This window comes from Chiloscyllium plagiosum, chromosome 19 (assembly GCF_004010195.1).
Source record: "Chiloscyllium plagiosum isolate BGI_BamShark_2017 chromosome 19, ASM401019v2, whole genome shotgun sequence".
Lineage (NCBI taxonomy): Eukaryota > Metazoa > Chordata > Chondrichthyes > Orectolobiformes > Hemiscylliidae > Chiloscyllium > Chiloscyllium plagiosum.
The window spans coordinates 5,388,461-5,402,330 of record NC_057728.1 but is presented as its reverse complement, the minus strand read 5'-3'; the positions used below and the strand labels follow the sequence as shown (position 1 = coordinate 5,402,330).

Sequence of the window (13,870 nt, the reverse complement as noted above, 5' to 3'; positions counted from 1 at the left end):
AGTTCTATTTAGGTCACAACACAAAATGGCTAGGGGGATGAAGAAGTAGGTAATGTCTTGTGTTTCTTGGGACAATGATGTCTTATGTCCCATCGATGATGCAGGTGTGCTGAGGGAATCAGTGGAAATTAGGAACGTGCAGGAGGCCAAAATTAGGCATTTTCCAACTAACCCATTCAGAGATGTGATAACACATCTCTGAAGCAGGTGGAATTTGATCCTGGGCTTCCTAGGTCAGAGGTAGGACACTACCACTATACCACAAGAACCATGTGCATCTTTCTGGACCTTTTTTCCTCTGACAGGAATCCTGTGAATTTCTGTCTGGATCTTGGTGGTCCTCATAACTGGATATTGGAATACGTATTTAATCAAACTGATCAGAGATGTTATGACACACCTGTGATAACCCCTACAAGGTCCATGTAAAATCATTAATTAATGTCCTTACAGAGTTCATTGAGTATGAATTCCCTTGGTAACGGCCTTCCCAGTTGGAACTCATCACCTGAGCCCTTTAAAAAGCAGACCTAGTCTCCCCTTCTTGCAGCTCTCCCTCACCTCTGATAGTTTGCATTGCTCTTATTGGGCTTTGCAAGTAATTGGCTACATGAGCGATTTACTGGTGGTAGTTGATAGATGAAAAAAATGTCATGGTGATTTAGTGATGGGGAGAAAAAATTCAGTTGTGTTTAAGAGCAATTCTGATTGTAAAAAATAAAGAAATGAAGCAGACCCAGGAATGGGTGTGCAGAGCTGATTGTCTCAGGCTGGTACTAGCCTGTGTACGTCACAAGTAGTGGCTCCATTTTGGTGTTTAGCAATAAATGATGTTCCTTTCCAGTCAGGCTTCCTGAGCCATTACAACACCTCTGGAGAGGTGTACCTTGTCCCTGAGACTCCTGGCTCAGACGTGAGGAGTGACTGAAACAACTACACAGACTGAATCGATGTGTTTCACCCCACCATCAGATTTATCACGGACTAGTCTTAAGTATCTATCTCATTCTTGGACACGTGCACCTCCATCAAGGTTGTGCACCTCAGCATCTCACTCTAACGCAAACCCATGGATAACGTCACGATGCTGCACTCCTCTAGCTTTTCACCCAAAACATTTTAAAATAGCCACCCCCTACAGAAAAGCCCAACGCATACACAGAATCTATTCGGACGAGGAAGAAGATGACGGACACCTGTAAGAGCTCAAGGATGCCTTCATAAGTACAGGGTATGATGCTCAATTGGTTGACCATCAGTTCCGACATGCCACAGCGAGAAACTGTAATGACCTCCTCAGGATACAGATATGGGATGCCACCAATAGGATACCCTTCATTGACCCGGGAGCTGAAAGACTACGCCATGTTCTTCACAGTCTGCAACACATGATGATGAGGACGAGCACCTCACCAAGACCTTCCTTACACCTCCACTTCTTGCCTTTAAACAACCACCAAACCTCAAATAGATCATTGTTCGCAGTAAACTGCCCAGCCTTCAGGACAACATCGACCATGAACACTGTCAGAGTGTACGCAGCAGATATTCATGTGACTCGGCCAACATTGTCTATCTCATACACTGCAGGCAAGGATGTCCCAAGGCATGGTACATTGGCAGGACTGAACAGACACTACAACAATGAATTGACACTGTGCAATGATTCTTCCCAGTCAGAGAACAGTTCAGCGGTCTGGGAAATTCGACCTCAGGCCTCCGGGTGACCATCCTCCAAGGCGGATTTCGGGACAAGCAACAATGCAGAGTGGCCGAGCATTCCTATGGGGAAGGCCTGAACCGGGACCTTGGGTTTATGTCACGCTACAGGTGACCCCACTACACTACACACACACATTCCTACATATTCACACACTCATGCAGACCCCCTCTCATACACAAGCTCTCTCTCATATGCACACACATGCACATCCCCCGCACTCACACCCAAGCATGCATCCTCTCACAGATTTATTACCTCATCACACTCACACACACACTTGACCAAGCTTACATACCCACATGCATACACTCACTTTCACACACACACTCTGTCTCTCCTGTACGCACACATATATAAGTTTGTGGGGTGAATTTGCATTTGCAGAATTACATTTTGTTTTGCTCAAAAACTGCATGAATCTATGTAAAGTTCTGTGGGCCCCACTTTAGAAATAGAATTGACTCAACATTGGTACAGACTTTACCTTCACATATTTAATGCATTGTCTGAGCTGAGATGACACCTATTATTAGATAAGCTAATGCCACCTTGAGAATGTAATTCTGGCATTTAAATATTAAGGAATCTAAACCACCATATCCCATTCTAAAAGATGAAAGACTTAATGTAAATTTTTTTAAGAACTATAACCTGATGTTGTTTGATTTTTAACTGACGTTTAAAATATCATTCCAACTCCATGACACTGTAATCTTTGACTATAAATTCTGTGTCGTATGATCATGTTCCACAACCACCCGATAAAGAGGCAGCACCTCAAAAGCTAATGCTTCCAAATAAACCTGTTGAACTATAACCTGGTGTTGTGTGATTTTTAACTTTGTCCACCCCAGCTCAACACCAGCATCTCCAAATCATGACGACCTAAGGAGGACAACATTGAAAAGTTGCAGACAAATGCAATGAGCTGAGAACCATCCAATCCACTGGACCTCAGAGCAGAGGCTCTGGAGGAAGATTGTGATATCAATCATATGACAGACTACTGTTGGTCAAGAGAAAGGATAGTCAAAGTGTCAGAGAATGTCATTTGTAACTTTGATCAGAGCTGTTTCAGGGGTGTGGCAAGGATACAAATATGACTGAGAAAGTCAAATATGCATCAGAATTCTCCTCTCCTCTGGGTGTGGGTTGGCTGGCAGCAGTGGATAGAATGGCCGTGTTAGTGAGATTAAATGTGATATTATGGACTCTTATCCTGATGTCTGGCAACTTCCCCGTAAGCCCATAGCAATTCTATATAAAGCAAAGAAGACATGGGGTCCACCTGCCCTTGGGGCAAGTGAATCCCAACATTTACTACAGCAGGGCATCCGCCAGTTTCTTCCATATTTGGCTGAGTATAGAACCAGTTTGAAGTCTGCCAGATCCCACTCCTGGGCAAGAAAAGGGATGGTGCTTCTTTATTGGCTGCCTGAAAATGTCGAGGCCGTAAGCTCTCTCATCTTACTGTGGCCCTGCCATGAGCATCACATGTCCCCTTTCCACTTCTCTTCATCCAGATCCAGCAATGGTCCTCTGAGGGTGATCAAATGTAGTTCCACTAACAGACACCAATTCCAGTGGCGCTGCTGGAACCATTCGATGGGCCGGCAGCTCTTGGGAGTGAGCTTCCTTTCAGATGGAGATGTAAGTCTTGCCTCAAAACCGCTAAATGTAAATTGGCTGCGGGGCCACCTATCAGTGAAGGAGCATGCTCTGCACAGACATCCCTGCCAAGATATTAGCTCCATGGACAGGACCTAATGGGAAATATGGACACAGATTTTGGAGGTGTTTGCAAGTTCAATGCTTTTAGATTTGTACTGCTTAGTACTTCAAAAAAGAGTGCAGACACAGTTGAATATCCGAATCTGACTGACAATGGGAAACTTTTAGTTTCATCGACCGTTGGTGTTATCTGGCGGTATAGGTGGCTTCTGCATTGGCGAGGTCCGGTCAGGACTCATAGTGGTGAGGGCATTGGTGGAGACAAGATGGCACCAAAGAGTGGCAACTTTCATTCCAGCGTCAGTGACGAGGCGAAGGGGACCTGTGCCTGGCCACCAGGCCCACAGCCCATGATGGAGTATTTAACAAGATGGGCTGTAAAGATGAGCATTCTTTATTCCTTCATGTTTCTGCCTTTAGATTCAATGCTTTGGTTTATTTTCTTTTTAAAATTGTAGCGGAAAGTGAAGACATTATAACCACACTTTTCACTGTTACAAAATACATGTGGCTCTGAACTAATCAAATCAAACAATCCAATTCAAGTTCAGGATTTCATCCAGCATTAGGTAGCAACATCCTGAGCTTTGTTAAGAAGGAGTTGAATTTTTTTGCGGAAAATAATTAGAAGACTTTATCTGCATACAATCTAGCACACAACTGATACACTGGTTCTCAAGTTAACGGCCTCTAACTTTCATGAAGCTTTCCACACTTTCAGTGGCAGGGAAGGTATGTCATGTGATCAGTTATACTTGTTGAACTGAGGACAAACCAGAAGATATCAATTGCTTTTTACAGCATCAGCCCTCCCCTCTAAGATTCATTGTGCAAGGAGTTGCTGTCTAGTTGTATTTACTGACACTTACATTTCTTTTTATAACTGAGATATTTCACACAGTCGTACAACAATTCAGTCCACACTGTTAGGTAAACGGAAATACTCCATTCCAAGACTTGACTTCTCTGGAGAAGTGATGATTTAGTAATGAAAGAGTAAAAGCTCCGCACTTTTGGAAGGATGTCAAGACCTCAGAGAGAATGAAAAGGAGATTTCAGGAGATGACGAGTTTTGAAACATAAACAAGCAGAACCCCTTTCAATTAGCAGGTCCAAAGAACATGGATTTAAGGTTAAAAAAAATCACAGCAGAGGATGCAAATTATTTTCTGCGTCACTGATAAGACCTGGGAAAAATGACTTGAAAGTTTGGAAATAAATCCAACAGGTACTGTCAAATTGGATAAACAGGTAATGGAATAAAATTGCAATACTCTAAGGAAGGAGCAGAGGGAAATGAACTAACTAGATATCACTTTCAAGGATGCATAATGGTCTCTTTGTAAGTTATTTCTACTGACACCATTCTACAACTTCTCAATACTTCAGTGTTATCAAAAACTGTGATGGCTATGCATATGCACTGAGGACAGGAACAGTCAATTAGACACTCAATGCTGATGTGGTACTCACATTCTTGCAGTTCTTTAATCTTCATCGGTCCCAATTAATCTTCCAATGCATGTGGTTTAGGGGAGACAATGGCCTAATGATATTACCACTAGACTATTAATCTAGAGACCCACGTAAGGATACCTGTGTTCAAATCCCACCACGGCAGATGTTAGAACTTGAATTCAATAAGGAAAAGAAAATCTGGAATTAAGAGCCTAATGATGACCATGAAACCATTGCAGATTGTCAGGCAAAAAAAAACATGTGGTTCACTGTAGGGAAGGAAACTGTCATCCTTACCCGGTCTGGCTTAATTGTGGCTCTGGACCCACAGCAATGTGGGTGACTCATAACTGCCCTCTGGGATGGACAATAAAATGCTGGCCTAGCCAATGACATCCATGTCCCCTGAATGAATAAAAAACATAATGCAATATTGATGTTGCTAAATTTGAAAGCAATAGGGGAACACGTTGTAATTCTAAAGTAGCTGTACATGAGCAGTTAGTGTAGAACCACAACTCCATTGAGAAATCCATTGGTTTTCAAGGCAAACCCACCATATTAATGTGGTGTGCTGCACAATCACACAATGTACTGGCACCAGTGTAAACACAATCTGTCGTATTTACAGGATCACTAACACTCCTGCTGGACTCCTTACTGTTCACAAATTCCACAGTTACATTTTTTGTGGTCCTCTTCATATACTCCACCAAACTATGCAAAGAACTTAGTAACTTAAGACTCGTTCAAAGCATTTGCCAGCACTGAAATTCAGTCCGTCACAACTGGCAAAACCTTTTAAAAAAGCTGGAAGCCACAGAGCAAGTAATACACCGTTTTCAAAGCATGCCTTCTCCATCCTGCTCTGACGAAGCAATATTAACTCCTTAAAAGAATACAAATAAACTTTTAGTTTACTCAAGTTAAAAAATCGAATTGAGAACTTACATGTGCAAACTATCTTCTCTAGGCCTAAGCCGAACAGCTATGCTGTGCAGTACAGGTAAAGCAGCTGTGGAAGTGAATGCTTTCAGGAGCAGCTCAAGCATACATGGAATGTCGACAGTGTGGGCAAAGGGCAATGAAAGGAGCTGCAGCTAGAGCCAGAGCTGCCTGGTGCTGAATCATTCACAATACCATCAAGCCGTCACTTTTCAGCTCATTTCAGTTTGCTTTCACATCAACAACCACACCTACCCAAGCAGCAATGAACTTGCAGCTATACACAGTTATCCACCCCTGAGGAGGAGGATTCTTGAAGAAAGGGACAAAAAAAAATCAGCTTTACTTCTTCACCTTAACATATTGCAAAGCCCACACCAACCAATTCAACCATATTTCTGTTCAATCAGACCTACATTTGTTGCCCAACCCTAACTGCCCTTGAACAGAGAGGCTTGCTCAGCCATTTCAGAGGGCAATTATGAGTCAACCTAAATTGCTGTGTGTCTGAAGTTACAGGTGGCTACGCTAGGTTCACTAATGTCCTGTAGAGAAGGAAATTGTTGTCCTTATTTGGACTCTCAGAAATGTCGATGACTCTTACCTGCCCTCTGGGATGGGCAATGAAATGCTGGCCTAGCCAATGACGTCCACATCCCCTGAATGAATAAAAAATATAACGCAATATTCATATAGATTTCTTGCCCTAAACAATGTTACTGAACCAGATGAGACCTTGCAATAGCAATGATGGTTATGGTCTCCATGACTGGGATTGGTCTTGTATAATGGATTTATTGATTTACAACACTGGTATCCACCTGGCAATGTGGGGAAATGGAGGACAAATCCAAGCCAAACAATTATCACCCCATCAGTCTACTCTCGATCATCAGTAAAAGGATAGAAGGTGTCATCAACAGAACTATCAAGCAGCACCTGCGTAACAATAACTGCTCAGTAATGCCCAGTTCCACCAGGGTCACTCAGCTCCTGACCCCATTACAGCTTTGGTTCAAACATGGACAAAAGAGCTGAATTCCAAAGGGGAGGTGAAAGTGAAAGTCCTTGATATCAAGACTGCATTCAATCTAGTGTAGCATCAAGGAGCCCTAGGAAAATTAGAATTACTAGGAACCATTGGGGAAAATTGGCCACTGGCTGGAGTCATACCTGGTGCAAAGGATGATCAGGACATCTCCCAAGTGTTCTTCAGGGTAATGTCCTAGGTTCAGCCATCTTCAGCTGTTTCATTCATGACCTTCCCCCCATTATATGGTCAGAGTGAGGATGTTCACTGGTGATTACACAATGTTCAGCACCACTTGTGACTGAACAGTCCATGTTCAAATGCAACAAGACCTGGACAATATCCAAGCTTGAACTGACAAGTGGCAAGTAATATTCAGGCAACACAAATGTCAGGCGATGACCATTCCAAGAAGGTACAATTTAACCATCGCCCCTTGGCATTCAATTGTATTGACATCTTGGAGTTACCTTTGACCAGAAACTGAACTGGATACACACATAAACACAGCAGCTACAAGAGCAGGTCAGAGGATAAGAATATTGCATTGAGTAACTCACTCCTGACTCTTCAAAGCCTGACAAGCATTTACAAGGTTCAAGTCCAGAGTGTGATGGAATACTTTCCACTTGCCTGGATAATTGCTGCTCAAACTACACTCAAGAAGCTTGACACTATCCAAGACAAAACCCCCAATTTGGCTGGTACCTCATTCACTCCTACTGTTGCTGATGCTCAGTAATAGCTGTATATACCAGCTATATGGTGCAATGCAGAAATTCACTAAGGCTCCTTGACCAGCACTGTCCAAACCCATGACCACTTCTATCTAGAAGAGCAAGGGCTGCAGACAGAGAGGAACTCTGCCACTTGCAAGTTCTCCTCCAAGCCAATTACCATCCTGACTTGGAAATATATCACCATTCCTTCACTGTCACTGTGCGAAAATCCTGGAACTACCTGCCTAATGGTATTCGAGTCTACATCCAGCACATGGACTGCAACAGTTCAAGAAGCCAGTTCACCACCACTTTCTCAAGAGACAGGCAATGAATACTGGCCCATATCCCACTAGAGAATAAAAGAAGAATCCATATTCCACCAGCTGTCGAAGTGGGATTTGAACCCAAGAGTCCATAGCTTGACCCTGAATCTCTAGATTACTAGTCCAGTGGCATTATCACTACAATGTTGTCTTCTTCGGTACTCTTGAATGAAGTACTTTTGAAGTGTAGTTACCATTGTAATATAAGAAACATTGCTGCTAATTCGCATAGAACATAGGCTCAGAAATTACAATTTGGTCGTGACCAGGCAATCTATGACATTGATGCTGGTTGAGGGAGAATATTAACCAGGATATGTCTCAGTTCTTCTTTGATAAAGTGCCATTAGTCTTCTACATCCAGTCAATAGGGCAAACAGAGTCTTTGTTTATCATCTCATCAAGGAGACAACACCTCTAATGGAACAACATTCCCTCACTATTGCATTGAGTGCCAGCCTTGAATATTTTGCTGGTGCCTTAAAGTGAGGTTTGAACACTATTCTTCGAGCACAGAGATGAGAGCACTATCAATTGAGCAACAGCTGAGAAGGGCCTGGGAGGACAAATGGCATACCCCGATCATATAGACATAAGAAATAAGAACAGGAGTAGACCATCATCCTGAGCCCCTTGAGCCTCCTCAGCCATTCCATGAGATCAATTGTTGATCTCAACCTCACCTTCCTTCATGGACTCATCGATTTCCTCAGTGTCCAAAAATCTATTGATTGTCTCGTCCTCCTTCCCATCTTGAATGTGTTTTTCTTCCGAACATCCACAACCCTTTAGAGTAGAGAATTCCAAAGAGAATTCAGAAGCCTCTCAGTGAGGACGTCTCTCCTCAGCCACGTTCTAATTGGCTGATCCCATTTATCCTAAGACTTTGGGGAGAGGGGTTAGTTAAATTGCTTAGCCCCTGAAGATGGATGTTGGATTGTGATACATGATTAACTTACATCCTGTGAGTAGGATGCAGGTAGTACACAACTTACTGCCATCTACTCATTATAACAATTTAAGCATACAGTTGATAACACCCACGCTGTACATTAGTTGCAGCCACCAACAGAGAGCCCTATATATCCCACAGTACTTAAAGCTAGTCTATATCACTTTTGGAGGTATCTATCTGAGACTTTTAAATGAAGTAGTGAGAACATTGGGGTGTCTTAACTATAATCTTCCCAAGCTTTCTCTCGATTTGGCAACTATCCTTTCCGTTTAGAAGATTGGACTTCAGGTTGAGACAGTAATTACAGGATGTCATGTTGAGGTTGTACAGGAGCTTCTTCTGGAATACTGTGTCTAGTTCAGGTCTCCCTGCTATTGGAAGAATATTATTAAGCCAGAGAGGGTTCAGAAGATATTTACCAGGATGCTGCTAGGAATGGAGGGTTTGAGTTATAAGGAGAGGCTGGATTGGCTTGGATGTTTTTCACTGGAGTGTAGGAGGTTAAGAGATGACCTTATAGAGGTTTTTAAAATCATGAGGGGTATAGATAAGGTAAATGGCAGGGTCTTTTCCGTCAGGTTGGGGATTTCAAGACTAAAGGGTATGCTTTTAAGGTGAGAGGCAAAAGATTTTAAAAGGACACGAGGGGCCACATTTTTACCCAGAGAGTGGTTTGTGTGTGAAATAAACTTCCAGAGGAAGTGGTGGATACAGGTACAGTTACAATGTTTAAAAGACATGTGAATAAAAAATGTTTGGAGGAATATGGGCCAGGAGCAGGCAGTTGGGAGTAGTTTAGTTTGGGATTATGGATGGCATGGACTGGTTGGACCGAAGGGTCTGTTTCTGTTCTGCATGACTCTATGACTCTGCAGACCCAATTAGCTTAACATCAGTTATCAGGAAATTACCATGGTCAACTTTCCCACTGATGGTCTCTCTGTAGAAATAACAGGACTTTCAATGGGTCAGAATCCAGTGGGATCTGTAATGGACTTTGCCCAGTCTCTAACTTGGATTAAACTCTAACCTGCGGGTTGTGAGAGGGCCACCGGGGCATGGCATGAGTTACAAAAGGTCAGTTGGTGTTGGATCTGAGGCTGCATCAACAGGAGGAATGCAGAGGAGAGAAAGGAACAGGAGAGGTTCCCTCTTCTTGGAGCCTTACCCAAAGCTCCTGCTGTGGAAACAGAATGGATGTACTGAGATGAGCTCTTCCAGAATCAGAGAAAGAAGACAACCTCTCCAATTTATGGAGGTGCAAATGGATGTGGCGGAGGGAGTCAGCAGCAGGGTCATGCTCTTCCCAAACTGGAGGCAGTGTACCAAGAGGATTGAGGATTTCAGAAGGTTGGAAAAGAACATGGCACTAACACTTTCAATTGTAATCTCCTGAACACTTCCTCCCATGCCTGTTGAACATTTACACAGCCACAGCTTATTGACACCTTACACCCATGCCTCACGGTTACCCTACATCAACATTGTCCTTCCCTGCTGTACATATAAGCTGATTCAGCGATGCACAATGCTCTGCTTTCTCTCCTTGCAGGAGAGAGCACACAACCTCAAGGAGAGTCAAAAGCCTGGGGTTGGTTCTCTAAATGACAGACACCTTATCGGCCCACCGGTCACACATGCTGAATTGGTCCATTGGGAAGCCCGTTCCTTGCAGGAGTCTGCAGGCATCAACAGCTAGAGCTAGCCATGCCAGCCTGAGGCACTGTGCTCAGACAAGTTCAGAGCCTGCAGGTGCTGTGCTGGCAGTAAAGGTGAGGATCTTACCTGGCCAGGTTCTTACCTGGTCAAAGCTCTTCAGTTTCACTGTTCAAAGGCTTCTCAGTGTGTCAGTTTCATTAAAGCATTCCTGACCATACACTCATTGTGGTGATTCTGGCCAGTCACTGACAGCTCGAGAAATAGGTTCCTCTGCCTCTTCAGTGCAAAATCCTTGGTGAAAGCAGCATGCAATTACCTGTTTGAGTATTTAAGTGACACTGATGGTTGTGTCTTACATTCAAACTGGCCCACGTGATACATGGCAGATGTCGAGAGCCTTTTCTGCAGGTATTTATATCTCTGTATGGACCCGAACCCATATTCACTTGCCAATGAGAATTTCCCACTTGAGATATTTTTATTAAGAATTATTGTAATGATTTATAATCAAGAGTAATGATGGAACACGTTGAAAATTTTCATCTTATCACAATGAGGCAGCATTTATTTGCGATGGGTAGAGCACACCTTACAGACCAAATTCAACTTTTTGAAGAGGTGACTAAAGTGCTAGACTGAGAAATATTATTTATGCAGATGGCATTTGATAAAGTCTCCCAAAAAAGACCATTGGCTAAAGTTGGAGCTTGGTGCATTTGAAGGCAGTTTGTTTGCGTGGCTCAGAAATGGGAGATGTGACAGGAGACAACACACACACTCTGTTAAAAAGAAAGACTTTCATTCATACAGCACCAATAATGACCACCAGATGTCTCAAAGAACTTTACAATCAATATGGTACTTTGTAAAGTGTAGTCAGTGATGAAATATAGGCAGTTGGTGGAATGTGACCAGTGCTGTTTCAAAAAGATGTGTGTCAGGAGCCCAACCATTCTACATATTGATTAATAATTTAAAATGATGAGATGGAATATCAAATACATATCCAAACTTGTTGATGACACAAAGTTGGGCAGCACTGTATTTAATTTATTTATTGTCACGTGTATCTTGTTCTCAAAATACAATGAAAAGTGGTGTAGGCAATGTAGGCTGTTACTCAGAGTTACAAAGAGATATTAACAGAGAAACTCAGCAGGCTTGGCAGCATCTGAAGAAAGATCACTGGACTCAAAACATTAACTCTGTTGTCCCTCCACAGATACTGCCAGACTTGCTGTATTTCTCCAGCAATTTCTGTTTTAGTTAGCCAGAACATTAGCCCGGGGTTTTGAATGACTAGTCACATTATATAAGGCCATGACCTACTCAGATGCCTAAGAAATGGAACTCGCTCAGGCAAGTGCAGCAAGAAGGAAATTAAAGGTGAAACTGAGGACACACTATCATTTGATTTCACAATCATCGCCACCAACTGACTGCATGAAAAATAACTCACAGTGATAAGCTGAGCATTATGGTGCTTAAACCAATGCCGGCTGAAGTTTAGGAGAAAGTGAGGTCTGCAGATGCTGGAGATCAAAGTTGAAACTTTATTGCTGGAACAGCACAGCAGGTCAGGCAGCATCCAGGGAACAGGAGATTCGACGTTTCGGGCACAGGCCCTTCTTCAGGAATGTGCCCGAAACGTCGAATCTCCTGTTCCCTGGATGCTGCCTGACCTGCTGTGCTGTTCCAGCAATAAAGTTTCAACGGCTGAAGTATAGTGCAGGTAGAGAACAAAGATTGCACTTGCTGGAAATTGGAAATAAAATGCAAAACTATTGCTGGAAATCAATGAAATGTTACAGTGTAGAAGTAGTCCATTTGGCCCACGGTGCCTGGAATGTACGCCTGGAATTAAGACTCCAATGATGACCAAGAAACCATTATTGATTGTCAGAAAAACCTATCCTGTTAGTTTAGGGAAGGAAGCTCCTTTTGTTACCTGGTCTGGCCTGTATGTGACTCCAGATTCTTGGTGGATAATAAATGCTAGTCTAGCCCAGACACTTTAAATGATGATTTTTTTTAAAAATCAGCATTCTTGCATACTCAACTCATTGCTAATGGAAACTCCGACTGCCACTATTATGCCTTTAAGCTCCAATGTTTAATGAGCTTCCAAGCATCACCGCACTCATTCTTCCAGTAGATCTGCACCTTAAAGTCTCTTCCCAGATATGGCCTCCTGTTGAGACCCCTTATCCCCAGCATCCCTCACCTCCCCCAAAACAATCCCCTTCTCCATCTCCTAGCAACTTGTCCCATAAGCTCCTCTGCAGATTCTCTCAGGCTCACCAAGAAAATGGTTACTAAGTTACCAATGTCTAGAAGGAACTGGACTATGCAGAAGCCTTTAACAGTCACAAAATAAACTACTCCAGAAGTAATGAGATCAACTCCTGCAGATTACTGAAATTTCTAAAATGTATGGAAAAGCATCCAAAATGAATAAAATTACAGTGAAAGTCAGAAGGAGATTTGTGTGTCTATTCCAAGTTGACACTTTAGTATTACACTGTCAGAAGTATTGTCTTTCAAAAAACTAAGATGTGAATATAGGAGGTATGGTCAGGAAGTTTGCAGATGACACCAAAATGGGTGACTTTGTGGACAGTGAAGATAAACAATGGAACCTTGATCAGATGGGCTATTGGGCCGAGGGGTGGCAGACGGAGTTTAATTTGGATAAATGTGAGGTATTTCATTTTGGTAAGGCAAACCAGGGCAGGCCTTATACAGTTAACGGTAGGTGTCTCAAAGCTGGTCCCTTTTTTCTGAAAGCTGTTCCTTCTCTCAAGGTTACTTTGTCCCTGATGTTCTTCGTAGGGGTCAATAAAACATTTCCAGTTCCAATTAGACTGGTTTGGTACAGAGATTAAAGGATATCGAGAGGTCTTTTTGTTTATATGTAAACAGATGAGACTTCAGGCCAAGGTGGTCATGTTTTAGAAGGGACCTGTATAATGAAAGGGGAGTGGTCAGCTGTCTCGCTGGGCAGTTCAGTCCAGAACTAATTAGGAGTTCAGCTGTGTGGAAACAGGCTTTCTCTCTCTCTGCCCTTTTAACTTCAATCTGTAAGCATTCATTCCTTTCTTTTTACTGTTTTTAAGAGGGTTTGCTTATTGGGACATTTGTGTATATTTGGAACAGCATAATTAAGTTTAGTTTGGATTGACTGAGTTCTGTAGGTGTTCTTTATTCTGTTCTTTGTGGTTCATTGTGTAATTTTGTGAATAAATTTCTGTCTGTTTTAAAACCTAGTAGCCAACCTAGCTAATTTACCCTGGGTAATTTTCACTGTACACTTAATGAAGCAAA

General features: G+C 42.6%; 1 protein-coding gene across 2 annotated transcripts in view; it reads right to left on the bottom strand.

Annotated features, from left to right (window-relative positions):
* Nucleotides 1-6,024, bottom strand: part of LOC122559478 (V-type proton ATPase 116 kDa subunit a-like) — a 72,231-nt gene extending 66,207 nt beyond the window's left edge. Inside the window, exon 1 of one of the 2 annotated variants that reach the window (XM_043708970.1) lies at nucleotides 5,864-6,024. The gene's annotated coding sequence lies outside the window, so the exon portion shown is untranslated. Of the gene's footprint in view, nucleotides 1-5,209; nucleotides 5,237-5,863 lie in introns of those variants that run through there. The other variant, XM_043708973.1, reaches the window with a different exon arrangement.
* Between the last annotated feature and the right edge of the window lie 7,846 nt (nucleotides 6,025-13,870).